This window comes from Somniosus microcephalus, chromosome 14, assembly GCF_052327205.1.
Source record: "Somniosus microcephalus isolate GS21.2 chromosome 14, FLI_Smic_1.0, whole genome shotgun sequence".
Taxonomy (NCBI): Eukaryota; Metazoa; Chordata; class Chondrichthyes; order Squaliformes; family Somniosidae; genus Somniosus; species Somniosus microcephalus.
This window is the reverse complement of record NC_141000.1, coordinates 38,414,794-38,426,265: the sequence shown is the minus strand read 5'-3', so window position 1 is coordinate 38,426,265 and position 11,472 is coordinate 38,414,794. Positions and strand designations below refer to the sequence as shown.

The 11,472-nt window shown below is 51.4% G+C and overlaps 1 non-coding gene across 1 annotated transcript; it reads left to right on the top strand.

The window, feature by feature from the left end:
* The first annotated feature begins 8,847 nt into the window (after positions 1-8,847).
* trnal-uag (transfer RNA leucine (anticodon UAG)) lies at positions 8,848-8,929 on the top strand. The gene has a single exon. It is a non-coding gene; the product is annotated as a tRNA-Leu (tRNA).
* The last annotated feature ends 2,543 nt before the right edge of the window (positions 8,930-11,472 follow it).

Here is an 11,472-nt window from a genome sequence, read left to right as displayed (position 1 = left end):
CCCAGCAGTTTATCTGGAATGTGTAATTAGATCCTGCCTGCCTAAGTAATCAAGTACTTTGCAAAGTGTAATGTGAGCCATTCTGACTGCCAAGCTCCAGAGAGAATAGAGCTCACATAGAACAGACAGGGCTCACCTTCACAGGTTAAGACCTTCTCCCACCCCCCAAACAGGTTCCTGCACCCCCCAAAAAGTTCCTAACCTTCCTCCCACCCCCCGAGCTTGCAACCTTTTCCCTCCCCAACAAGTTCCTGACCTTTCCCCCCAAGTTCCTGACCTTCTCCCCCATAGATGGAGCATTGCGTGTGGGTCACAGGTTGTTAACAAGTTTATTGGGTATGAAGTGAGTAGTGACAGTGTCATGACTTCCGGATTTTTAAAAATTATTTGTTTATGGGATGTGGGCATTGCTGGCAAGGCCAGCATTTATTGCCCATCCCTAATTGTCCTTGAGAAGGGGGTGGTGAGCTGCTTCCTTGAACCGCTGCAGTCTGTGTGGTGAAGGTAGGGAGTTCCAGGATTTTGACCCAGCGACGATGAAGGATTGGAAGATATACTTCTAAGTTAGAATGGTGTGTGACTTGGAAGGGAACCTGGAGGTGGTGGTGTTCCCATGTGCCTGCTATCCTTGTCCTTCTAGTTGGAAGAGGTCGTGGGTTTGGGAGGTGCTGCCGAAGAAGCCTTGGCGAGTTGTTGCAGTGCATCTTGTAGATGGTACACACTGCAGCGATGGTACACCGGTGGTGGAAGGATTGAATGTTTAAGGTGGTGGATGGGGTGCTAATCAAGCAGGCTGCTTTGTCCTGGATGGTGTCAAGCTTCTTCAGTATTGTTGGAGCTGCACTCATCCAGGCAAGTAATCCAATCCAATGATGTCACTTGCCACACACGCACCAAGCAGCTTTCCGAGAAATCAACCAGGTCTAGAGGGAGGAGAGGGAGAATGTAGTGCGGGTATAAAGGGGGTGGGGTTGGAAGGACATGATCCATCTTACCATTTGGATCACACTCTAGCTCTCATGCCCCTCTTCCTTTAAGAGCTGGATCATGTTCTTTCCCCAGCTCCACTGTGCGCTCCGTGCTCTTTACACCCCCAGAGTTCCTGACCTTCTCTCTCCCCGAGTTTCTGACCTCCTCTCCCCTGCCCTCCGATCCCCAATCTCTTCCCCCGTCGATCCTCTCTTTCCTTTTGCTTCTCTCTACCCTTCCTCTCCCCCTCCTCTCTCCCCTTCTTTCTCTTCTCCCTCTCTCCCCTTCCAATTCTCTCTCTCTCTCCCCCTCCAATTCCCTCCCTCTCTCCCTCTCTCTCTCTCCCCCCTCCCTCTCTCCCCCTCTCTCTTTCTCTCCCCCTCCTCTCTCTTCCCCTCCTCTCTCTTACTCTCCCCTCCTCTCTCTTTCCCCCTTCTTCTCTCTCTCCCCCCTGATTCCCGCTCTCTCCTCCCTCCAATTCCTTCACTCTCTCCTCCTCTCTCTCATTCTCAACTCCTCTCTCTCTCCTCCCTCTCCTCTCTCGCCCCCTCCGATTGCCTCTCTCTCCCCTCTGATTCCCTCTCTCCCCTCTCTCTCTTCCCACCTCTCTCTCTCCCCCACATCTCTCTCCCCACTCTCTCTCCCCCTCCGATCTCCCCTCTCTCTCCCCCTCCGATCCTCTCTCACTCTCCCCTTCCCATCCCCTCTCTCTCCCCCTCCGATCTCCCCTCTCTCTCCCTCCGATCTCCTCTCTCTCCTCCTCCGATCTCCTCTCTCTCTCCCCTCCGACCCTTCCTCTCTCTCCCCCCTCCGATCTCCTCTCTCTGTCTCCCCCTCTGATCCCCTCTCTCTCCCCCTCTGATCCTCTCTCTCTCCCCTCTCCGATCCTCTCTCTCTCTCTCCCCCTCCGATGCTCTCTCTCTCTCCCCCTCCGATGCTTTCTCTCTCTCCCCCTCCGATCCTCTCTCTCTCCCCTCCAATCCTCTCTCTCTCTCCCCCTCTGATCCTCTCTCACTCTCCCCCTCTGATCCTCTCTCTCTCTCCCCCTCTGATCCTCTCTCACTCTCCCCCTCTGATCCTCTCTCACTCTCCCCCTCTGATCCTCTCTCTCTCCCCTCTCCGATCCTCTCTCTCTCTCTCCCCCTCCGATGCTCTCTCTCTCTCCCCCTCCGATGCTTTCTCTCTCTCCCCCTCCGATCCTCTCTCTCTCCCCTCCAATCCTCTCTCTCTCTCCCCCTCTGATCCTCTCTCACTCTCCCCCTCTGATCCTCTCTCTCTCCCCCCTCCAATCCTCTCTCTCTCTCCCCCTCCGATTCCCTCTCTCTCTCCCCCTCCGATCCTCTCTCTCTCTCCCCTCCAATTCTCTCTCTCTCCCCCTCCTCTCTCTCCCCACTCCCATTCACTCTCTCTCTTCCTCCAATCTCCTCTCTCCCCTTTCGATCCTCTCTCTCCCCCTCCCCCCACCCCTGACCACCAACGGAGCCAAGGAGAGCGTGGCCCAAGGTTCAGGCCACAACTGTTGGGTACTGTGCATGCGTGGCATGGCTCCGGAAAACTCCCCACATGCGCAGAAGACCGCAAAGATGTTTGTGCAAATAATCACAGTGAACTTAGACCCACAACCTTCTGACACAGCGATGAGAGTGACACTTTGAACCACAAATTCACACAAGGATATATGTGTGTAAATATGCCAGACGGCCAAGGATAAACTTGTTGCATGAACAGAACTGCCAAATGAAGATGTGCTTTTAAAACTGATGTCCTACTGGCACTTACAGGCATTACCACACCAGATGTCTACATAATGGGGAGTTCCCAGTCCATGCCAGAAGAAGTATCTCGCCTGGACCAATCTGCGATGCTCCATGAGGGATATCACAGGTGTATTTTCTGCACATTCAGCCATCTACATCCAGGTCTATCAGCTTCAGGCGCATAAAGGGTGTTTTTCCTCAATAATGGCTTGTTCAAGCTTTAAGGTGTGATTGATTATACCCATGTAGCCATTCATGGATGTAAAGGAAAATGTTTCCATTAATGTTCAAGTGGTAGCCCATACTCATGAAAATCATACATGTGACCACTGGTAATCCATGACACATTCATCCTCAAACTATCATGTCTGCCAGGCCTCTTCAGGAGCAAACAACGAGTGGATGGATGGTTTCTGGGTGACCTCGCTTACTCATTGACTGCTCACACTGTCCATTGAAGGAACCTCTGCAAAGCTATATGAAGAAAGAACTGCTTCATTTTTATCACAGGGGTTTAGTGGAGATTGTTGGCTAATGGCAGCCTCAATGCCCTTTCCTCTTGACTGCCAGCCTCTCCTGCATAGAAAGGAAGAACAAGCATTTAGCATGTTGATCCAGTGCCATGCTTCAGCTTTGTGCCACTGCTCCTGTGTGATTGTCCTATTATGTATGATTTCCTACAGTACAACAGTGACTACACTTCAAAAGTACTTCATTGGCTTTGGGACATCCGGAGGCCGTGAAAGGCGCAATATAAAGAACAACAACAACTTGTATTTATATAGCGCCTTTAAGGTAGTAAAACACCCCAAGGCACTTCACAGAAACGTTGTCAAACAAAATTTGGCACTGAGCCACATAAGGAGATATTAGTGCAGATGACCAAAGGCTTGGTCAAAGAGGTAGGTTTTAAAAAGTATCTTAAAGGAGGAAAGAGAGGGAAAGAGGTGGAGAGGGTTAGGGAGGGAATTCCAGAGCTTAGGGCTTTGGCAGCTGAAGGCACGGCCACCAATAGTGGAGCGATTAAAATCGGGGATGCTCAAGAGGCCAGAATTAGAGGAGTGCAGATATCTCAGAGGGTTGTAGGGCTGGAGGAGATTACAGAAATAGGGAGGGGCGAGGCCATGGAGGGATTTGATAACAAGGATGAGAATGTTGAAATCGAGATGCTGCTTAACCGGGAGCCAATGTAGGTCAGCGAGCACAGGACAGATGGGTGAACGGGACTTGGTGCAAGTTAGGACACAGGCAGCAGAGTTTTGGATGACCTCAGGTTTACGGAGGTCGAATGTGGGAGGCTGGCCAGGAGTGCATTGGAACCGTCAAGTCTAGAGGTAATAAAAGCATGGATGAGGGTTTCAGCAGCAGATGAGCTGAGGCAGTGGTGGAGTCAGGCGATGTTACGGAGGTGGAAATAGGCGGTCTTAGCGATGGCATGGATATGTGGTTGCAAGCTGATCTCGGGTCAAATATAACACCAAGGTTGCGAAAAGTCTTTCTTTCTTATCCTACCACTCTCATTAGCACCACAATCCTCTCTGGTTTCCTTTGTTAAGTAGTTCCTCTGCATGCTGAAAGTCTTTGCATGCACCTTGGCCACTTTTGAAGCTCTGTAGAGTTTACATGGATGGTTATAGATACTGCCTGCTAGTAGATCTCAGAGAAAGCACTCATACTTCATTTCAAGACGACCCACAGCTGGGCATTTGCAATGATGGACCAAGGCATGTGCATTGTGTGTGTAACAATGTGTGTTGTTGTAGGAATGTCTAGTTCCTATCCAAAGACTGAGGTCCACTCAGGCGCTCAAACAAAACGAAGTTTAATGGAAACTAACAGGTTTAAACAAGTAACTGCAGGAGAACATCGAGTGTAGGTCTGTTCAGTTCAGAGGCTCCACGAGGACTGCTGGCTGGTCCCGTGGTTGACATCATGATGTCATCACGTTCTTCCCGCCAATGGGGGATCACGTGATGTACGGCATGACGTCATTGCGTTTACCCGCGCTGTTAAAGTAATCACGCTCTGTACAAGTAAACAGTATAAATAAAGATACAGACTCAGGCTGTAGCTAACATGTTGTTAAAGGGAATTATATACAAACAATCTGAGTCCTTTAGTGGCTCCGCCACATGCGCCCCCCCAGAATTGTCTTTAACAGCAAAAGTGAGACGGCGAGGAGGCCTAACAAGCCTGTCCGAGCAACTTCTGTAACCCTGAAGTGGAAGCTGATGGACGGTGGTCGAGCTGGTGGGCAGTTGTGGTGGATCTGGCATGGCGACTGTGGGCGGCCGGCCCCGATTTGGCGGTTGAGCGATTTCGACTGGGTGGTCCAGGTCTAAGTGTGCCGGCTTCAGCCGGTCAACCGATATGTGGTCCGGTTTACCTCAGATATCGACTGAAAAGGTTTTGTCTCCCGGCTCTATGACGCAGAAGGGACCAGTGTAAGGAGGCTTGAGCGGGTCCCGATGAGCGTCGTGGCGGATAAACACGTACTCGGCGCTTTTCAGCTCAGTTGGGACGTGCGAGCTCTGTAAGCCGTGATGCGACGTAGGCACTGGAGCGAAACATCTGGCCGCTTCCTGGTGGCTGACGAGTTGCTGGGATGCGGACCATGGCTCTGTTGGAGATGGGAGGAAATCCCCTGGTACTCATAGTGGCTGGCCATATACGAGTTCTGCCGAGGATGATTGTAAATCTTCTTTGGGCGCCGTATGAAGACCCAAAAGGACCCAGGGAAGTCTGTCCACCCATTCCGCTCCTTGAAGACTGGCCCGCAGAGCGGCTTTGAGTGACCTGTGGAATCGCTCGCACAGGCCGTTCACCTGTGGATGATAGGCGGTGGTGCGATGTAGTTTGGTGCCGAGCCCCTGAGCCACAGCGTTCCAGAGCTCAGAGGAAAACTGCGTTCCATGATCGGAAGAGATGTCCGCCGGTACTCCGAAACGAGCAACCCAAGAGGAGATGAAAGCTCTGGCCACGTCTGCCAAAGTGGTGGAAACCAAAGGAACTGCCTCTGGCCATCTAGTGGTGCGGTCTACCATTGTGAGGATGTGTGTAAAACCTTGAGAAGGTGGAAGCGGCCCAACGCGGTCCACATTCATGTGGTCGAATCGATGCTCCGGAACAGCAAAAGTGGCCAATGGAGCTTTTACATGATGCTGTACCTTGGCCTTTCGGCAGACCACGCGGGTGTTGGCCCAGTCGCGGACATCCATGTGCATACCCCTCCAGATGAATTTTGATGACATCAGACTTTGCGAGGCCTTCATGCCAGGGTGTGACAACCCGTGTATGGCGTCGAACACCTTTCGGCGCCAGGCGACTGGAACGATAGGGCGGGGAGCTCCCATGGAGACGTCGCAAAGTAGCGTGGTGCCTGTGGCATGGAATTTGACGTCGGCCGCTTGGAAGCTAGAGGGACTGGTCCTGTATGCTTGGACCTCTTGGTCCGAGGCTTGATCCACAGCCATGAGGGCATAGTCGATTCCAAGTTGGACTGCGTGAACAGTCGCACGGGAGAGGCAATCCGCCACCAGGTTGTCTTTGCCGGACAAATGCTGAATGTCCGTGGTGAATTCTGAAATGAACGTCAGGTGATGTTGTTGCCGAGCTGACCACAGTTCGGCGGTCTTGACCATAGCATATGTTAGTGGCTTGTGGTCCACATAAGCCATGAACAGACGTCCCTCTAGTAAGAACCGTAAATGGCAGATGGCTAGAAAAAGGGCCAGCAACTCCCGGTCGAAAGTGCTGTACTTTCTTTCGTTTCGCCATAGTTGACGGCTGAAAAACGCCAACGGTTGCCACGTCCCATTCACCCACTGTTCCTGCACTGCGCCGATTGCGTAGTCCGACGCGTCGGTGGTAAGGGCAATGGTGGCACCTGGAAGCGGGTGTGCCAGTATGGTTGCTTTGGCCAAGGCGCCTTTGGTGTCGACGAACGCCCGGTCCATCTCGGCCGTCCAGCTGATCGGATCCTTACCGGACTTGGCCTTGAGGGCCTCGTACAAGGGCTGCATAAGCAGAGCCGCCTTAGGGACGAACCGGTGATAAAAATTGGCCATCCCGAGGAACTCCTGTAGGGCCTTGACGGTCTGCGGGCGCGGGAAAGATGTAACCGCCTCGACCTTCATCTGTAAGGGAATTGCACCGTCTGATGTGATCCGGTGGCCCAAGAAATCAATCCACTGCAGGCCGAACTGGCACTTGGCCGGGTTGATAATCAAACCGTGTTGACTGAGGCGTGTGAAGAGGGTGCGCAAATGGCAGAAGTGCTCCTCTTTGCTAGGGTTGGCGATGAGGATGTCGTTGAGGTAGACGAAGAGGAATTTTAGGTCCCGAAGCACGGAGTCCATCAAGCACTGGAAAGCCTGTGCAGCGTTCTTCAAGCCAAACGGCATCCGCAGAAATTCAAACAGGCCGAATGGGGTGATGACTGCGGTTTTCGGGACGTCTTGCGGGTGCATGGGGACCTGGTGGTAACCACGGACGAGGTTGACTTTTGAAAAAAAGGTATTTCCCACCAAATGGGCCGAGAAATCTTGGATATGCGGGATCGGGTACCGATCAGTAGTAGTGGCGTCATTCAGGCGTCGGTAGTCACCGCATGGCCACCATCCGCCGCCGGGTTTCGGAACAATGTGGAGAGGCGAAGACCAGGGACTATTCGACCGGCGAATAATCCCCAGCCGCTCCATCGCGTCGAACTCCGCTTTTGCAGCCGTGAGTTTGCCGGGTTCGAGTCGTCGGGCCCGTGCGTAAACCGGGGGGCCGGTGGTGGTGATGAGATGTTCTACACCATGTTTAGTGGCAGAGGAGGAGAAAGTGGGCCTGGTCAGATCTGGGAACTCTCCGAGGAGCCGAGTGAAGTCGTCTGGAGGTGGGAACGCACAGAAGACAGTGCGCGGCATGCGTTACCGCGGTGGCACAGGATGGAGTAGAACGTGGCCTCATTGATCAACCGGCGGTGCCTGACGTCGACCAGGATGCCATTGGTGCACAAAAAATCCGCCCCAAGGATGGCCTGCGTGATTTTGGTTGTGATGAATTCCCAGTGGAAGCGCTGGCCGCCGAAACACACCTGGACCCGCCGCCTTCCGAAAGTCCAAACGGCTGCGCCATTAACCGCCACGAGGGCGGGGCCGTGGCCCCCAGCTAGTATATCGAGATTTGACGCAGGTAGGATGCTACACTGCGCCCCGGTGTCGCAAAGGAAACGTCGACCAGATAGGGAGTCGGTGATGAAGAAAAGCTTCCCTGAATCTCCAATGGCCATCGCAGCCGCGGGGTGCTTGTTAGACCCGGTCCTCTTTCGCCAGGGTGGCTGTAGATGGGGTTTTTTGTGCGAAAAACTGCAGGGAGGGCGGCAGCATCTTGCTTTCGCGCCAAAACAGGTGTGGTAAAAGCACAACCCCGCTGACTGAGGAGCTGGAGCAGCGTCTGTGGGGGATGGACACCTCATGGCCGCGCAGTGCTGTTGTGTCACCGCAAAAATCTTGTCCGCTTCGGCAGCAAGCTCCGCGCAGTCTGTGACTTCGGACCTGGCTAGGGCGGCCTGAACTTGCTCCGGGAGTAGGCTGAGGAATAGCTCCTTGAAGAGGAAGCATTCCGGCTCGGAACCGAGGAGCATGAGCATCTGGCTCATGAGATCGGACGGCTTGGAGTCCCCGAGGCCGGGCATAGCGAGCAGCCGTCGGGCGTGCTCCGACTTCGTGAGCCCGAAGACCTGCAGCAACCGCGCCTTTAATGTGTCATATTTGCGATCAGTAGGCGGACTACCGAGTAGGCTGACGATCCGCGAGGCTGTGGCGCTGTCGAGGGCGGAGATCACGTAATAATAATGGGTCTGATCCGCAACGATGTCCCTGATGGCGAATTGGGCTTCAGCCTGGATGAACCACGCGGCTGGTTGTTGCTCCCAGAACTGCGGTAGCTTCAAGGTAACGGCGTTCGCTTCCATGTTGAGTATCTTCTGCGAAAACCTTTCGCAAAAGTCGGGGTCACCAATGTAGAAATGTCTAGTTCCTATCCAAAGACTGAGGTCCACTCAGGCGCTCAAACAAAATGAAGTTTAATGGAAACTAACAGGTTTAAACAAGTAACTGCAGGAGAAGGTAGTGGTAGCGTGGCCGAGCGGTCTAAGGCGCTGGATTTAGGCTCCAGTCTCTTCGGGGACGTGGGTTCGAATCCCACCACTGCCATAAATTGTGCTAATTTAGTTGTTGTCCGAATCAATGCTCGCTGCAAAGTTCAAAATGAAAAAAAGATAATGGAGGGAACGTTGATCAGGTCACAGCACTTCATCAACAATCCCTTTGGGCAGCACGGTGGCATAGTGGTTAGCACGGTTGCCTCACAGAGCCAGGGACCCAGGTTCGAATCCGGCCTCTGGTGACTGTCTGTGTGGAGTTTGCACATTCTCCCCGTGTTTGCGTGGGTTTTCTCCGGGGGCTCCGGTTTCCTCCCACAGTCCAAAGATGTGCGGCTTAGGTTGATTGGCTATGATAAATTGACCGTTAGGGGGATAGGGTGGGATATGTGTTGGTGTAGGGGTTACAGGGATCGGGTAGGATATGTGTTGGTGCAGGCTCGATGGGCCAAAATGGCCTCTATCTGCACTGTGGGGTTTCTGTGATTCTGTGATTTCTGTGAACATCGAGTGTAGGTCTGTTCAGTTCAGAGGCTCCACGAGGACTGCTGGCTGGTCCCGTGGTTGACGTCATGACATCATCACGTTCTTCCCGCCAGTGGGGGATCACATGATGTACGGCGTGACATCATCGCGTTTACCCGCGCTGTTAAAGTAATCACGCTCTGTACAAGTAAACAGTATTAATAAAGATACAGACTCAGGCTGTAGCTAACATGTTGTTAAAGGGAATTATATACAAACGATCTGAGTCCTTTAGTGGCTCCGCCACATTGTAGTCCATCACTGCCCCTTTTGTGAAAACATTCATAATAAATCTGTGAAGAAGGACCACGGGATTTTTCTGCTGTTCAGTAAATAATTAAATGTAATTTACATGTAACAGAAATAAAATACGATGAATATTGTTTTAAAGGGCAATGATAATCCAGCCTAAAAGGGGTGGTGGTGTTGATCTGTTTAAACACAGTATCAGCCTGTAGTGGCTCTGCAATATGTTAAGAAATCCTCTTTGATGAATGGTTATGCTAATCCATGGATTCATGGATTGCAAATCAACATTACAGGCTGCCATGCCAATAGCTTTAGTCGCCATTTGATTGATTAAGAAGGTGTTAAATATTTGTCCCAGTCCTCTAGCTCTAATCCTTATTCAACGTAATGTCTGACATAAATGTGCTTCCGTTTTGTTTCATGTCACTGTGTGGTTCTCCAAAAGAAAAATGCAGCTCCTTGTTTGGTTTCCAGCAATCGATGTGGGCACAGGCCAAGCTTGCCAACACTATGCACTCTGTCAGCTGATCCAAGTTGGATGCTAAAGGCAATCTTCCAAGAAATTGCTGTAAATTGTATAGTGTCTGAGTATAAATAATACACGGACTGCAGGAGAACAATAGACTGAAATACAGAAGCCTGCTATGGCTTTATATACAGGGGTGGTCACTGCCGGTACTGCAGTATAGAATCAGTTCTTCTCTTAAAGGTACATACACAACAATTCCTCCCCTTTTAGATAAACAGTACATAACATTCATTTAACAACTAAATAATAACTAATTACAATTACAATTTTCTCTGTACTATATACATCAACTGAAATAATCATTTATAAGTTCAGTCTTTGAGGAGGCTTCCTGATCCTGACTGGATAGCGCCTTTCTCGAGTATCCTGTTCTTGCGGCGGAGTTGATTCTGGCTCATTGTCATTGGTTGGTTCGTCAGCTTCCAATACCACTGTTTCTGAGGTAGACGCAATCTGTACTTCGGGTTAATTACCAGGTGCACCTGCTCGTGGTATAGGTTTGGCTTGTTCCTGTGACTCTAGAATCTGGTCAGCATGGCGTCTCACGATGCTCTCTCCAACGTCCACTGTGTACATTAGTGGTCCCTGCTGTGTGCATATCGTTCCTGGCTGCCATTTTTCTGTTCGGTAGTCGCGGGCCAAGACTGGTTGCCCTATCTTGAAGCTCCTGGTTGGCTTCTCATTTATGTGCTGGAATTGCTTATCCTCAACATCTCATCTTATGTTTGGTTTGAGCAAATCCAGGCGATATATTAGCCTTCGGTTGAAGAACATTATGGCTGGAGCTTGGTTGGTGACTGCATGTGTCGCATTCCGGTAAGCAAACAAGAAATTATCCACCTTGTGTTGTAGTGGTATGTCGTCATTATACATTGCCTTTATTGCCTTTTTAAAGGTCTGAACAAACCTCTCAGCCAATCCATTTGTGGCTGGATGATATGGGGCAGATGTGTAATGTTTCACCCCATTATTCCTCAGAAACCTCCGGAAATCCTCGGACACAAACTGTGGCCCATTGTCGGAGCAAATCTGTTCTGGCAAGCCATTCCTGGCGAAGATGGTCCGTAGGACTGCAATAGTTTTCTCCGTGGTGGTGGAGGACATTTTGATGACCTCTGGCCATTTTGAATGGGCGTCCACAGCGATTAGGAACATTGAGTCCATAAATGGACCAGCAAAATCAACGTGTACCCGTTGCCATGGAGATGAGGGCCACTCCCATGGATGTAGCGGGGCCTGTGGTGGAGCGTTTGGGACCTTCTGGCATCCTGTGCATCTCTTGGTCATATCCT